Consider the following 14865-nt stretch of genomic DNA (forward strand, 5'->3'; position numbering starts at 1 on the left):
TTGCATACAGCAGTGCACTTCTCTCTGCATGTGTGAACACGTGTGTTTGCACGCCACCTACATGTCTGCATCTTGGGCCATTTGTGTGTGCCTGCATGCCCAGGTGTGAGCAGGCATGCGTTTTGCATGCTCCAGTGTCTGTGTCTCTGGAGCTGCGTGTTTGCACACCATGTGTGTGTCTGTATCTCTGTGTGTGGGAAATCACTCTGGTCTGGTTCCAGCCTGCCCCACGTTTCTAAACTGTCCAGCCAGTTTCATGGACTGCGGGGCAGGTTCTGCTCTAGGTTACACTAGGGGAAGTTGTGAGCCCAGAGGATTTTCCCTGAGACTAGCATCCGCCCTTTTCTGTCTCTGCACCCCTCCCAGGCACTTGTACCCATCTAGACCCAGCTTCCTTGAAGCCTGCCTGCCTACCTGCTGCTGGCCGGAGCGCCCCTGCCCTCTGGGCCAACCTCTCTATGCCTTTCCACCTCACCGACAGCTGCCCCAGCCCTGTGGCCACCAGGAGAGACACTGGACCGGTGGAGAATTAACATTTAGCCAGTGCCAAGGATTTAGGTGGTGTCTAACCAGAGCTGGAATTCAGCTAGGCTGGTGTGCTGAGACCAGTGCTGGTCATACTGCTGATATTGTCCCAGCGTTTGCTGGTGCTTCCCTGGCACTCGGTCTGGATCCACCTGGTGCCTCGACTTGCCCTTAGACTGCAAACTGTGCTGCCGGGACTGTCCTGTTCGGTGTACGTGCAGAGCCTACCACAACCCTCCAAGGTGCTACCGTAAGACGACGACTCCTCAGAACTCCGAGCTCTGGGCGTCTCCTCGTGAACAAGCCAGCGGGATTTCCCAAGGGAGAAACCATTAGGGCTCCATAATCTTTTGATGGGGTCCTATAGAAGTGACAAATGACCTACGGAATTTAATCCTTTCTACAGAAGAGTGGGTGTGGGGTTTTTTAATCATCCTATAGATTTCCACAGCCAGGAGAGAACCCGCCGGGGGAAGAATCGGGAGCCCATAGACCAGTGATCACTTTGCATTCAATTTGACAGGGCTTCTCCAGCATGGGCCGCCGGCAAAGCTGACGACTACAGAGGGAAAGGAGAAGTCGGTGTTCAATGGGGCACACGGCAGCCCAGCGGCTTAGCTCCTTCTCCTCCCAGCCCCGGTCTCCCTGTTATGAAGAGGTTTCTGCTTTACATGGTGTTCTTTATTATCATTAATGAAAATTAATGCATGCTTCCTGCCTTCAAAGAGATTCATAAACGTTAGCTAATCTTGACTACGCCCCAGGAGTTGCAAAAAATCTAGGCCCAGCCCGTGTCTAGACTCAGCAGGAGATAGATCTCCCAGGCCCTGCGCTCGGAGCCCCGAGAATCTCCATTCAGCTATAAGCCGCGTGGAGACTTTTATGGTTATTATCCAAATTGCAGCAACAGCTGAGAGCCCCCGTCATGCACCAGGCCCCATGGTGCTAGGCGCTGTACGAACACAGACTAAAGGGATGGCCCCTTCCCCAAGGAGCTTACAAATGCACAAGATGCCGGACAACATACAGACAGGGGAGCATGCGGTAAAGGGACCATGACACGCAGTGTAGCAGCTCTTATTGCAGCCAGTAGAGGGCAGCAGTGTGCACGCACCACACACATTCACTTGGGAAATAGCCACGTTTGATAAATGGGGAAACTGAGGCACCTAGCGACAGCCATCAGGGAAGGTGCTGGGAGTAGGACCCAGGAGTCCTGCATTCAGACTACTCTACTAGACCACATTGGCTAATGCGGTAAAATAACTGGGTTGTTTGTGTCCTGGAGCACATGGCGGGTGCAGTGAGATGGGGTGGGGGCAGAGAGGCTGGAGGAGGGACAGAGTGTGGGGGGGAGAGGGAATTAGGTGATGCTGGGGATGAAGGGAAATGGGGTTGTGGGATGCAGGGGCTGGGGAGCAAGGAAATGGGGGGGCAGGGGCTGGGCCTGAAGAGCAGGGAATGGGGGGCACACGGGCTGGGGTGTAGGGGGATAGGGTGGGGATGCAGGGGTTGGGGGGCAGGAAATGGGGTGGGGGCACAGGGGCTGGGGGCAGGGGAATGGGGTGGGGATGCAGGAAATGGGGGGTGCAGGGAAATGGGGTGAGGGGTGCAGGGGCTGGGCCCGGGGAGCGGCAGGAAAATGCGGTGGGGGGGCAGGGCCTGGAGGGCAGAGGAAAAGGGTGGGGGGGCAGGGCTCGGAGGCAGGGGAATGGGGGGTGCAGCAGGGGCTGGGGACAGGAATGGGGTGCAGGGGTATGGGGGCACAGAATGGGGGCACAGGGGCTGGGCCCGGGGAGGAGGGGATGGGGGCACAGGGAATGGGGGGCATGGAGTGAGGGCACAGGGACTGGGCCCAGGGAGGAGGGGATGGGGGGCAGCGGAATGGGGGCACAGAATGGGGGTGCAGGCAAAGGAGTGGGGGCACAGGGAATGGGAGGCAGGGGAATGCGGGGCACAGAGTGGGGGCTGGGCGTGCAGGCAATGGGGTGGGGGTACAGGGAATGGGGGGCACAGAGTGGGGGCGCAGGGGCTGGCCCGGGGATGAGGGGATGGGATGCAGGCAATGGGGTGGGGGGCGCAGGGAAAGGGGGGCAGGGAATGGGGGACACGGAGTGCGGATGCAGTGGCTGGGTCCGGGGAGGAGGGTCCGGGGGGGTACAGGCAATGGGGGGCACAGAGGGGGGGGCGCAGGGGCTGGCCCGGGGAGGAGGGGCCGGGGGGGCGCAGGGGAATGGGGGGCACGGAGGGGGGGCACAGGGGCTGGCCCGGGGAGGAGGGGCCGGGGGGGCGCAGGCAATGGGGGGCAGGGGAATGCAGGGCATGGAGGGGGGGGCTGGGGGTGCAGGCAATGGGGTGGGGGCGCAGGGAAAGGGGGGCAGGGGAATGGGGGGCAGAGGGGGGTGCAGCGGCTGGCCCGGGGAGGAGGGGCCAGGGGGCACAGGCAATGGGGGGCAGGGGAATGGGGGGCACGGAGGGGGGGCGCAGGGGCTGGCCCGGGGAGGAGGGGCCAGGGGGGCGCAGGCAAAGGGGGGCAGAGGAATGGGGGGCACGGAGGGGGGGCACAGGCACTGGGCCCGAGGAGGAGGGGATGGGGTGCAGGCAATGGGGTGGGGGCACAGGGAATGGGGGGCAGGGGAATGGGGGGCATGGAGGGGGGGCGCAGGGGCTGGCCTGGGGAGGAGGGGCCGGGGGGCGTAGGTAAAGGGGGGCAGAGGAATGGGGGGCACGGAGGAGGGGTGCAGGGGCTGGGCCCGGGGAGGAGGGGATGGGGTGCAGGCAATGGGGTGGGGTCACAGGGAAGAGTAATGGGGGGCACGGAGGGGGGGCGCAGGGGCTGGGCCCGGGGAGGAGGGGATGGGGTACAGGCAATGGGGTGGGGGCACAGGGAATGGGGGGCAGGGGAATGCAGGGCACGGAGTGGGGGCGCAGGGGCGGGGCCGGGGGCGCAGGCAATGGGGGGCAGGGGAATGGGGGGCACAGAGGCTGGCCCGGGGAGGAGGGGCTGGGGGGGTACAGGCAATGGGGGGCAGGGGAATGGGGGGCACAGAGGGGGGGTGCAGGGGCTGGCCCGGGGAGGAGGGGCCGGGGGGCACAGGCAATGGGGGGCAGGGGAACACGGGGCACGGAGGGGGGGCGCAGGGGCTGGGCCCGGGGAGGAGGGGATGGGGTGCAGGCAATGGGGTGGGGGCACAGGGAATGGGGGGCAGGGGAACGCGGGGCACGGAGGGGGGCGCAGGGGCGGGGCCGGGGGGCGCAGGCAAAGGGGGGCAGGGGAATGGGGGGCACAGAGGGGGGGCACAGGGGCTGGCCCGGGGAGGAGGGGCTGGGGGGGTACAGGCAATGGGGGGCAGGGGAATGGGGGGCACAGAGGGGGGGTGCAGGGGCTGGCCCGGGGAGGAGGGGCCGGGGGGCACAGGCAATGGGGGGCAGGGGAACACGGGGCACGGAGGGGGGGCGCAGGGGCTGGGCCCGGGGAGGAGGGGATGGGGTGCAGGCAATGGGGTGGGGGCACGGGGAATGGGGGGCAGGGGAACGCGGGGCACGGAGGGGGGCGCAGGGGCGGGGCCGGGGGGCGCAGGCAATGGGGTGGGGGCACAGGGAATGGGGGGCAGGGGAACGTGGGGCACGGGGGGGGCGCAGGCGACGGGGGGCAGGGAATGCGGGGCACGGAGGGGGGGGCGCAGGGGCTGGGCCCGGGGAGCAGGGGATGGGGTGCAGGCAATGGGGTGGGGGCGCAGGCAATGGGGGGCACGGAGGGTGGGGCAGGGGCTGGGCCCGGGGAGGAGGGGATGGGGTGCAGGCAATGGGGTGGGGGCACGGGGAATGGGGGGCACAGAGGGGGGGCGCAGGGGCTGGCCCGGGGAGGAGGGGCCGGGGGGCACAGGCAATGGGGGGCAGGGGAACACGGGGCACGGAGGGGGGGCGCAGGGGCTGGGCCCGGGGAGGAGGGGATGGGGTGCAGGCAATGGGGTGGGGGCCCGGGGAATGCGGGGCACGGAGGGGGGGGCGCAGGGGCTGGGCCCGGGGAGCAGGGGATGGGGTGCAGGCAATGGGGTGGGGGCCCGGGGAATGGGGGGCACGGAGGGGGGGCGCAGGGGCGGGGCCCGGGGAGGAGGGGATGGGGTGCAGGCAATGGGGTGGGGGCCCGGGGAATGGGGGGCACGGAGGGGGGGCGCAGGGGCGGGGCCCGGGGAGGAGGGGATGGGGTGCAGGCAATGGGGTGGGGGCCCGGGGAATGGGGGGCACGGAGGGGGGGCGCAGGGGCGGGGCCCGGGGAGGAGGGGATGGGGTGCAGGCAATGGGGTGGGGGCCCGGGGAATGGGGGGCACGGAGGGGGGGCGCAGGGGCGGGGCCCGGGGAGGAGGGGATGGGGTGCAGGCAATGGGGTGGGGGCCCGGGGAATGGGGGGCACGGAGGGGGGCGCAGGGGCGGGGCCCGGGGAGGAGGGGATGGGGTGCAGGCAATGGGGTGGGGGCCCGGGGAATGCGGGGCACGGAGGGGGGGGCGCAGGGGCTGGGCCCGGGGAGCAGGGGATGGGGTGCAGGCAATGGGGTGGGGGCCCGGGGAATGGGGGGCACGGAGGGGGGGCGCAGGGGCGGGGCCCGGGGAGGAGGGGATGGGGTGCAGGCAATGGGGTGGGGGCCCGGGGAATGGGGGGCACGGAGGGGGGGCGCAGGGGCGGGGCCCGGGGAGGAGGGGATGGGGTGCAGGCAATGGGGTGGGGGCCCGGGGAATGGGGGGCACGGAGGGGGGGCGCAGGGGCGGGGCCCGGGGAGGAGGGGATGGGGTGCAGGCAATGGGGTGGGGGCCCGGGGAATGGGGGGCACGGAGGGGGGCGCAGGGGCGGGGCCCGGGGAGGAGGGGATGGGGTGCAGGCAATGGGGTGGGGGCCCGGGGAATGGGGGGCAGGGGAACGCGGGGGCGGGGCGGGGCGGGGCCGGGGGGGCCCGGGGCCGGGCGCAGCGAGCCGGGCGGCCGGCAGGGAGCGGCCTTTCGCCGGCGAAGGGGGCTGGGGCCGCGGCAGGAGCCGGCGGGGCGGGGCGGAGCCTGGCCGCGCCGCGCTCCGCAGCCCGCTCCCGGGGACACGCAGCCAGAGCCGCGCTCCCAGCCCCGGATTTACAGACCCGGCCCCGCGCGCGCAGCCACCGGCCCGGGGCCGCCGGGGCCCCCGCAGCCGGGCCGAGCCGAGCCGAGCCGAGCCGCCGCTTCCTGCCGGGAGAGCGGGGCGGAGAGCCGGGGGGCAGGCGAGGAGCAGCCCCGCCGAGGTAAGGCACCGGGGTGCGCTGCGGGGCAGGATCTGGGGGCCGTGCGTGGGGGGCCCGTGCGTTGGGGGGGGGCCGCGTGCATTGCATTGCATTGCATTGCACGGGGGTGTCTGTGCATGGGGGCGGGGGTCCGTGCACTGGAGGGATTAAACTGCCGAGTCACAGGGCTGAGCCCCCCCCACCCCCCTCCTGCCTTTCCCAGCTGGACAGCGGGGCTCCTCTCCCCTGCTCCGGGGGGGGGGGGGGCTACCCGCCCAGCGTGCCCCTTCTGCCTCCCCCCCAGGTGCTGCCCGGTTTCCTGGGTTCTCTGTTGCCCCCCTTCCCTGCTGCCCCGGGCCCTGTCAGTGCCATGGCCCGGGCTGGGGAGGGGGCAATTATCCCCCCCTCCCCCCCCGCACACACATGCTTGGGTTTTGTATTTTGCACCGTGTTGTGTTTCCTACTAATTCACCGCCCCCCCCCAACCCCACCCTACCCCAAAGCCCGGATCCCAGGTTCCTTCCTGACACCCAGCTTTAATCCGCTCTCCCCCCCCCCGCCCACTCCCCAGGCTGGCATTAACCTATATTTTCCTCTCCAGCTAATGGAGAGCCCTGGCCTAGCTGGAGGGGCAAGACAGACAGACACACGCACTGCCAGACAGCGCCAGCCCTTTAAAAGCTCGGTTTGTTTACTGTGGGCATAGCTTGCCCCGCACCGTGCCAGTCTGGGCCTGGCACTCGGGACCCCGGGCCCTGGGGCTGGGTCCCCCAGCCACACAGAGATGCAGCAGGCAAAGTGCCTCTAATCTCCCCTGGAATGATGGCAACGCTGACTCTGCTGACCAGCTGGGCCCAGGAAGGAGTTGTTTGCAGGACAGGAGCTATTGGGGTGGGGGTTAATCCAGTTTGGGGGGGACGGACACCCTCTCTCTCTCTGTGTTTCTGACTTTGAATATCCCCAGCTTTCTACTGCCCGGCAACGGTATTTTTGCTTTTAAAGGGGGTGGGGTGGGGCGCCAGGACCTGTGTGCGAGCGAGCGACTGTTGCAGGGGGGAGGATGTTGGGGGGCTGCTGGAGCAAAGGGGGGGTGAGTTGGGGAGGGGGAGGCAGAGCGGGGAGGAAAATATGGGTAAATATTTTCTTAAAAACCAGGGCCATTTGGCATGTGGCTGGCTGATCACAAGTCAGGGGGGTCCTAGGGGGGCTGCGTGGGTTTCCGTTATGCTGGCACGGCCCTTTTCCGGCAGAGCCAGACGGATTGAACAACTCCTCTTCGGTGGCAGGGAGGGGTAGGAGCGAGCAGTGTTCCCCTTCCCCCCCCCCCGCCACCCCCCACTTGTGGCCGGGGATCCGTGGGGGAGTGGGGCATACCGCTGGACCCGTGCAGTGGGGTTCCACTCCCCAGCCCAGGGAGGCTCCAGACGGGCGGCACGGGCGTAGCAGCGACAGTCAGTCGCGGTGTCAGCGGCCAAGTCTGCGGAAAGGAGAGTGACAGCCGTGGCCAGCACGCTCCGGAGGTGGGGGTGAGGTGGGGGCCCAATCCAGCGTGGGGCTGAGTGCTGTGGGGACACACGCAAGGTCAGGCCCTCTGTAGCGTGCCCCCAGCCAGCCCCTGGCCCTGGCCTGCTGGATTGAACATCACCCCGTCGCCCCCCAGAAAACAGGGACCCCGTCAGACTTCAGCCAAGGTCTGCCTGCGCCCAAGCTGGCCTGGCTTCACGCGTTCCGCTCCCGGGGAGCCTGCGGAGGGCGCTCTGCTCAGCCTGGCCCCACCCCCTCTCCAAACTTGGCGAGCGGCGTCAGGAATGCATTTAATTTTTTGCAGCGATTTTGTGGTTGCGGGAGCTGGTTTGGGCTGGGGGGGGGCAGGTGACCTGTGACCCCGGGATGTCCCTTAGGAGTGTGAATGGGCCCGCTCTGGAGAGTGGAAGGAGAACGTACTGGGCAGGGCCGGGTATGGCACCCCGTCTGTCCTCCCACAAGTCTGGGGTGACTTGCTCAGGATCTCCAGCAGACCGTGCCAGGTGACCCTGGAAGGGGCTAGCAGGGGCAGCGTGGGAGGTCAGGCCGGGGGTCAGAGTCACCTGTGAGCCCACCGAGGGCCAGGTCTGATGCTCTTATCTGGAGTGGCTAGGCAAAGCACCCTGTATGCAGCTGTCTCCGCCTTGCAGTCCCTCCCCCACCATCCCCGGGTCCCTCCTCAGCTTTCTCTGCCTTCCCCTTGTCATTGTCCATTGCCACATACACAATTAATGGCTCTGCTAAAGCTATCAGGAAACCCAGCTGACTGTCCTGTCAGCTGGAGGCCACCTCTGGCGAAGGGGTGGGGGCTTTGTGGAGACTGGGGGGGTCTGGCTTGTTCTGCGGTTATTGGTAGAAGATGATGGGTAGCTGCAGTTGGAGAAGTCATCATAGTAGTTTATAACCTGTTAGTGCCAAAAGACCCCAACAGCGAGCAGGGCCCCGTCGTGCCGGGCGCCGGCCAGACGCAGTAACCGAGATCGGGGCCCCGTTGTGCCGGGCGCTGCCCAGACACACAGTGACCTAGGTTGGGGCCCCGTCGTGCCGGGCACTGCCCAGACACAATAACCGAGATCGGGGCCCCGTCATGCCGGGCGCTGCCCAGACACACAGTGACCGAGGTCGGGGCCCCGTCGTGCCGGGCGCTGCCCAGACACACAGTGACCGAGGTCGGGGCCCCGTCGTGCCGGGCGCTGCCCAGACACACAGTGACCGAGGTCGGGGCCCCGTCGTGCCGGGCGCTGCCCAGACACACAGTGACCGAGGTCGGGGCCCCGTCGTGCCGGGCGCTGCCCAGACACACAGTGACCGAGGTCGGGGCCCCGTCGTGCCGGGCGCTGCCCAGACACACAGTGACCGAGGTCGGGGCCCCGTCGTGCCGGGCGCTGCCCAGACACACAGTGACCGAGGTCGGGGCCCCGTCGTGCCGGGCGCTGCCCAGACACACAGTGACCGAGGTCGGGGCCCCGTCGTGCCGGGCGCTGCCCAGACACACAGTGACCGAGGTCGGGGCCCCGTCGTGCCGGGCGCTGCCCAGACACACAGTGACCGAGGTCGGGGCCCCGTCGTGCCGGGCGCTGCCCAGACACACAGTGACCGAGGTCGGGGCCCCGTCGTGCCGGGCGCTGCCCAGACACACAGTGACCGAGGTCGGGGCCCCGTCGTGCCGGGCACTGCCCAGACACTCGGTGACCGAGGTCGGGGCCCCGTCGTGCCGGGCGCTGCCCAGACGCAGTAACCGAGATCGGGGCCCCAGACACACAGTAACCGAGATCGGGGCCCCGTCATGCCGGGCGCTGCCCAGACACACAGTGACCGAGGTCGGGGCCCCGTCGTGCTGGGCGCTGCCCAGACACTCGGTGACGGAGGTCGGGGCCCCGTCGTGCCGGGCGCCGGCCAGACGCAGTAACCGAGATCGGGGCCCCGTCATGCCGGGCGCTGCCCAGACACACAGTGACCGAGGTTGGGGCCCCGCCGTGCCGGGCACCGCCCAGACACACAGTGACCGAGATCGGGGCCCCAGACACACAGTGACCGAGGTCGGGGCCCCATTGTGCCGGGCGCCGGCCAGACACACAGTAACCGAGATCGGGGCCCCGTCGTGCCGGGCACCGCCCAGACACACAGTAACCGAGATCGGGGCCCCAGACACACAGTGACCGAGATCGGGGCCCCGTCGTGCCGGGCGCCGCCCAGACACACAGTAACCGAGATCGGGGCCCCAGACACACAGAGACCGAGATTGGGGCCCCGTCGTGCCGGGCGCCACCCAGACACACAGTGACCGAGGTTGGGGCCCCGTCGTGCCGGGCACCGCCCAGACACACAGTAACCGAGATCGGGGCCCCGTCGTGCCGGGCACCGCCCAGACACACAGTGACCGAGATCGGGGCCCCAGACACACAGTGACCGAGGTCGGGGCCCCGTCGTGCCGGGCGCCGCCCAGACGCTCGGTGGCCGAGGTCGGGGCCCCGTCGTGCCGGGCGCCGCCCAGACGCTCGGTGGCCGAGGTCGGGGCCCCGTCGTGCCGGGCGCCGCCCAGACACTTGGTGGCCGAGGTCGGGGCCCCGTCGTGCCGGGCGCCGCCCAGACGCTTGGTGGCCGAGGTCGGGGCCCCGTCGTGCCGGGCGCCGCCCAGACGCTCGGTGGCCGAGGTCGGGGCCCCGTCGTGCCGGGCGCTGCCCAGACAGGCCTATCCCCGCAGAATTCATGGGGTGGGAGAAAGCCGGGGTTTTCCCCACTGTACGGGTGGGGAACAGAGGCACCGAGAAATCAAGCTGCCCCCCTGGGGTAGGCGCCCTGGTGCGCATGTGCAAGCTGGGGTTTGCATGAGCACGTTGGTGTTACCTAGGAGGGGTGCACATGCAGCTGAGCTCTCTGCTTCCTGGCGCCTGGCGGGCACCGTCTCTGCTTGGCTTGTGGCCACACTGCATCAAACGTTCCTGACCCCCGTCCTGCTCCAGGGCCCTGCCACCCTGTCTGCTCCCTGGGCCGAGCGGAGCCGCCAAGGGAGCCCTCGGCCTGTGGGGCTTGTGAGCAGGGGCCTCGCAACAGTGATGGCTGTGGGGCAAACCCTGCGCCGGCTTTTCCGGCTCGCCCGGCATGACCTTTGGCTGCGCCCACTTTGGCTGCGCCAGCCCTCAGAGCTGCCCTCTCCATGGCCTGCGCTCGCTTCCTCCCCCCTCTCCCGCCCCATGGCCTCGGATTGCCCGCACAGGGGCGAGGCAGATGGTAGGAACTGGATGCGAATGGGGAGATCTGAGCTCTCTAAAACAGTTCCTGGGATATTGCACGTGGGTTGAGGGTGGGTCCCTGCCTGGGCGTGATGCATGGGAGGGGTGGGGGGGGACTGTTGTGTGCCCCTGCCTGAGCACAGACCCCCCCCCCGCAGCCTGTCCCAAGGCATCCTGGGCTAGGGGAGAGCTGGGGGAGGGAGGGGGCTTCAGGGATTTCATTTCCTTCCCTGCTGTGGAATTGAGGGCAGGCACACGCCTGTGCCAGCACCTTGTGGAACCAGTTTGCAGGACCCCCCCCCCCCCCGCACCTCCCCTCTCCCCAGCTCCTTGAAGTTTTTTAATTTTTCTCCTGGGCCCCAGGGTGTTTCTCAGGGTGAGGAACTCGCTGAGAGCTGGAGGTTTCTTTAATGGCCCCCCCCCCCCGCCCCATTCTTGGCAAAAGTCCCTGCAGTAGACAAACGATGTGCATGCGTGCCGCGGCGGACATGGATTCGTGCACACGTGGATCCATGTGTATGTCTGCATCCCACCGTGGACTCGGACACAAATCCACGCCCCCCCTGCGTGTGCAAGGGTGAATCCGTGCCCCTGTGCGCACCGGTGCATTCTGGCTCAGGAGCGTGTGCACGGACACAGACCTGCATGTGCATCCCCGCGTGTGGAGTAGGAGCGCACAGGGGTTCGTGGAGAGAGGCATGTGTGTTCCTCCCTGCACACACGCATGGATGAGCAGGCGTGTGCGTGCCCATGGTGTGCCCACCGCAGTGGAGCAGGCAAGGAAGAGCTAAGACAGGCAGGGCCGGGTTTGATTTCCCCGGCTCCACACACGCAGCCCCAACCTCTCTGCCCAGTACCCGGGAAGCGGCAGAGGAGGGGGCCTCGCTGGGGGGGATGAAGAATGTAGGGGCACCCCCCACACCTGGGAACCCCCTCTGGCACCTTGGGTTGGGGGGGGTCAGGGGACAGCCTCAGCTTAGGGCTCATGCTCTGGCGGGAGAGCTGGGGACATCAGCTGCTCTCCCCTCTCCGCTCTGGGCCCCGGGGACTGCACCTCTGAGTGCTCCCGTGCAAGGGGAGGGAGGGCCCTTCCACCCCCATGTCTGCACTAGACACAGGCAGCTGGGAGGAGCGCTTGGAATGTGGGTCGCCACCCTCCTGGGAAGCGCTGACAGTGTGATCCAACAGCAGCCCCAGCGGCCTGGGAGGCAGAGCCGGGACAGGCCCTTGGCCCCGACGCTGGGAAGTTCCTTGGCCTGGCTGGGCTCTGGCTGCAAGGACGCCTGGAATTCAGAACTGGGGACCTGGTGGGGAAGCGGGGCCAGCCCAGCTCTCCCATGGCTTTGTGCCCTCCCCTCCCCCCAGCTGGGCCGTGGGCTGGGGTCTCCAGGAGGCTGGTGGAGCAAGGGTGGGAGGGGAGGGAGCCCTGGCTAGTGGCTGGAGCAGCGAAGGAGTCGTCTGGACCCCTGGGTTCAGGAGTGTCGTGGTTGGGGTGGGGGTTGAGGGGTCAGGACTCCTGGGTTCTATTCCCCGCTCTGGGGAGCGTTTCCTAGCCCAGCGGGGGCCAGGAGCCAGCCTCGGTTGAGACTCTGCCCTGCTCCGTGCCCTGGTGTCTCCACGCGGGGCGGGTGCTGGCCGGCCAGCCCCTCCTGGGGGGCGTCGGGAGCCTGGGTAGCAGCTGTTCCCAGCACTCTGGAAGGAAGGGCAGAGCCTTGTGATGAAGACAGCGCCTTGCACCGGGGCGGACCAGGGCCAAGAACCTGTTGACTCAGCCGCCCTCCCCCTTCGCAAGGCTGTGGCCACAGAGCAGCGTGCAACTGGCACATCGGCAGATGCCTCCTGGCTCCGCCTGCGCCGTGCGACTTCCTGCCAGGGCCCCGCAGCCGGCTGGGTGGGCGAGGTTGCCAGAGCGCGGCCCAGCCCCTGTAGGGGAACTGGCTTCAGGCTGGCTGGCCGGGGTGCAGAGATGCGTTAGCCGGTGTGCTCGGCTCCCCGGGGTGGGGCGGGGAGCGTTTGAGCGGTGGAACAAACCTCAGCTGAAGCGTAGGCCGGGGGGTGGGAACGGCTCCGGGGCGGCTCCCGGCTCGGCGCAGTGGGGGATCGACCTCCTGGAACCGGGCTCAGCTCGGCACTGCTGACTCAGGCTCACGGGCTGCAGGGCTGGCGACCCCGTTCGGGCTGGAGCCCGGGCTCCGAGACCCAGCCGGGGGGCGCTCTCCGGCCCAAACGTCCACGCTGCTCTTTTCAGCCCCGGAGCACGCACCCGAACTGGCTGCCCCAGCCTCGCTGCCGCAGGGGAGACACCAGCGCTGCGGCTCCCCAGCCCACCCGACCCGGGGACTGAGCCGCAGCGTCTGTCTGCCCCGGCTGCAGTGCAGACACATCCTTCAGGGCATCCTACGGGGGCTGCCCGGACACCACTTGGATGGGCCCAGGGACCAGGCCAGTGACAACAGCCTTCATCCAGGCACCTCGGCGTGCTCTGCGGGTGCAGGACAGGGTCACCGGCCCTGTTTTATAGATGGGGAAACCAAGGCACGGAGAGGTCAGACGCCACAGTGATGGGCGCTATGCGAAGACATAGGATAGCAATTGCTGTGACCTGCCCAAGGTCCCTCAGCAAGGTGGTGGTAGAACTGGGATGGAACCCAGAACTGGGATGGAACTCCAGGGCGTCCTAACTCCCACCCTAGTCCACCTGCTCTAACCACTCACCCCCCTGCTCTGACAACGCTAGATATGGGACCCAGGAGTCCTGAGTGCTGGTACCCTGACCTAACCACTGAACTCCTACTTCCCACTTGCTCATCGAGCCAGAATAGGACCCAGGCATCCTGCTGCCCGGTCTCATGCATGGGACGAGACATTTACTGCTGCTGGCGGCTGAGAGTCATTTTCAAGTCTCCCCACCCCGTGACATGGGGCATGGAAGCAGATGCTGGTGATCTGGCCCATGGGCACTTTGCTGCACCCGGGTCCTTGCGCAGCTGGTGTATGGGGGCAGGGCTCAGGCATTAGGGTCGCATGTCTGGGAATCTGCAGGAGCCCAGAGGCACCAGCTGGGCAGCGTCTGGGCAAACCCTGCTCCCGGCCCTGGTGGGGGGGCCCTGTGGAGTGGAGTGGGGGCTGTTCAGTCTCCCCGGCTCCGTCAGCCCTTCATGCTCCCAGGGCAGAGGACTGACTGTGATGGGGGCAGGGAGAGCTGAGCCCCAGGATGCTCGTTACACGTTGGCTGCTGGGGCTGGGGGAGGCTGGTAGCTCGTGTGACGGGAGTGGCGGGCTCAGAGCAGAGAGCGCTGGTGTGGCGACGCAGCCGCTAGGCCCCGAGCCAGGGCACTGGGCTGAATGAGCGGTGACCCCCGTGTGCCGCGAGCCCCCTGCCCGCCCCGCCGGCTGGGGGAGGGTTGTGCCCGAGGCGGGTGATGGGCCAGTGGGAGCCGGGGATTCCCCGGGTGAACCACAGTCGGAAGCAGCTGGCAGGAACTCCCAATTTGGGGCCGCGAGGCTGCCTTCCTGCTCAGAAGAGCCCCCCGGCAGCTCCTGTTCTGGGACCCCATCTGCTGGCATGCCTCCCCCCAGGGCTCTCCCCTGCAACCCCAGCAGCGGCCAGGATGGCATTTGGTTTAACCTTCCGGTGCCGGCCCCTCCTCTCCAGCTGCAGGGGGGAGGGGGACTCCTTGGGCTCCAAGAGCCAGGAGGGCCAGGGCTTGCCCATGGGGCTGGGGGGTGACACCGGCTGCTGCGCCCTGTGTTGGGTGGGGCAGGAGTTTGCGGGCGGGGGATTCCCTGGAGAATCCCAGATGCTGATTGGTTCCCCCAGGGTTCCGACTCGTGCGTCCCCAGCCAATCAAGTGTCTTGGAATCCAGTGAGATCTCGACCGCGCCGGGCTCCCTGGGGAGCTGTCTGCTCGCAAGCCGCGCGGGTTTCTTTGCCAAAAGTCTGGCTAGTCTCTGGAGCAGAAGCAATTCTGCCCGTCCCCTAACCCGTCCAGGCCCTGGGGTCGGCACCTCCTGCCTGCCCTCCTCGCCAGGTGTCAGGGAACATTGGCGACTGGCCCAGCTTTGCCTCCCGCCCCCCAGTGCCCCATCAGTTGTGTCCTCGGAGGGCGCTGACCCCTCCTTTCTCTGCCGCGGTCCCTCTCCTGGCCCATATGCTGGGTCACAGGGTGGCCATGTCGCTGGGGCGTTAGCTGGACTCGCTCCCTGGGCGCTGACGTAGGCTACCACATGGTTTCGGCCCCAGCTCTCTCCGGCCCAGGATGCAGGTTTCCGTCTCCTGGGGACGGCCCCGGGCGTTGAGCCCTGCGCCCTGCCCCCAGGGGGAGCTTGGCCATCCG

At 68.0% G+C, this 14865-nt stretch overlaps 1 protein-coding gene across 1 annotated transcript in view; it reads left to right on the plus strand.

The window, feature by feature from the left end:
- Nucleotides 1-5562: 5562 nt before the first annotated feature.
- Nucleotides 5563-14865, plus strand: part of THRA (thyroid hormone receptor alpha) — a 39336-nt gene continuing 30033 nt past the window's right edge. Inside the window, exon 1 of the mRNA XM_073326418.2 lies at nucleotides 5563-5792. The gene's annotated coding sequence lies outside the window, so the exon portion shown is untranslated. The remainder of the gene's footprint in view (nucleotides 5793-14865) is intronic.

This window comes from Lepidochelys kempii, chromosome 27 (assembly GCF_965140285.1).
Source record: "Lepidochelys kempii isolate rLepKem1 chromosome 27, rLepKem1.hap1, whole genome shotgun sequence".
In the NCBI taxonomy this organism is placed as follows: Eukaryota; Metazoa; Chordata; order Testudines; family Cheloniidae; genus Lepidochelys; species Lepidochelys kempii.